This window comes from Aplysia californica, unplaced genomic scaffold (genome assembly GCF_000002075.1).
Source record: "Aplysia californica isolate F4 #8 unplaced genomic scaffold, AplCal3.0 scaffold00268, whole genome shotgun sequence".
Taxonomy (NCBI): Eukaryota; Metazoa; Mollusca; class Gastropoda; order Aplysiida; family Aplysiidae; genus Aplysia; species Aplysia californica.
In genome coordinates this window covers 962,140-963,219 of record NW_004797538.1, presented here as the reverse complement: position 1 = coordinate 963,219, position 1,080 = coordinate 962,140, and the positions used below count along the sequence as shown (strand labels likewise).

Genomic DNA, 1,080 nt, shown 5'->3' with positions numbered 1-1,080 from the left:
AAGAGAGACAGAGAGAGAGAGAGGGGGGGAGAGAGATCGACAAAATACACAGTTCGTAGTAAACAGAATAACTCGCTCGTGGCACTAAACGACCTCCACTTCAACGCGTAATAAAAACCACCCCGCCACGGAACTGCTAACCTTTTGACGGCCATAGTTTGCCTCCGTTGCCAACTTTCCGCTCCCAACAAAAGCACAATGGGCCAAGGTATTAAGATATTGCCTTGTTCCTGATCTAAGCATACTACAGGGACACAGGCAAAGCTACCGACAAACTTTCAAGCAAGGTGTAGTGTAAAGCTTATTCTTTCCTGTGCTGAGGATTATTTCAGACCTATATTGTTCTCCGTCGTGAAGGATTATATATAAATCATTTGTGTGTGAACGCGATATAGATTTACACAGACTTTATCATATCGATATGTCACGACGCGGTGGAATCAGGCGCTCGCTGAATTTTTTTTCCTGGGGGGGTATATGGAGTTATTGGTACCACTTTAAAGCTTGTTCGTTTATCTTGCTTTTAATTGGAAAAAATAGTCACCTATTTTGGATAGAAGCCGGGATATTTACTCTTTGGAAAGAAATGGGGGTCACTTGGTGTCAAATGTAAAATATTAGCTACAAAATGGCCGTAAAAGCTTTATGACTTCCTAAAACTGAGTGTCCTTGGAAATTGAAAATTTACATCTGTCGGGCCTTTTATTGAAATTTCCAGTAAAATCTGAATAGAAATATTATGTTTTGAAAAGGACAAAATATGTGTTGAGCCGCGAAAACATCATAGAAATTGCCCAACGAGCGTGAAATATGAGATTTCTTTGGTTTCATAATTTTGACGAGCGCCTGGTTTCACTACGATGACCCGCATACTATCAGTCATACTGTTTAGTTTTCGTACTCTTTAGAATGATAATTGTTGTTTTGCTTGTGGACAGAATATGATAATGTTTTAAGACAGGACTTTTCGGTAATATTGACGTCAACGGGGGATGGTCATGGTGCAGATGAGTATACCTTGTGGTTTGTTTTGACAGTTACATGTCGTGTGTTCGTGTGTGTGTGGGAGGGGGGTTATCA

At 40.4% G+C, this 1,080-nt stretch overlaps 1 protein-coding gene across 1 annotated transcript in view; it reads left to right on the top strand.

Moving 5' to 3' along the window:
• Window positions 1-157: 157 nt before the first annotated feature.
• Window positions 158-1,080, top strand: part of LOC101846970 — a 4,797-nt gene continuing 3,874 nt past the window's right edge. The window contains exon 1 of the mRNA XM_005101023.3: window positions 158-287. The gene's annotated coding sequence lies outside the window, so the exon portion shown is untranslated. The remainder of the gene's footprint in view (window positions 288-1,080) is intronic.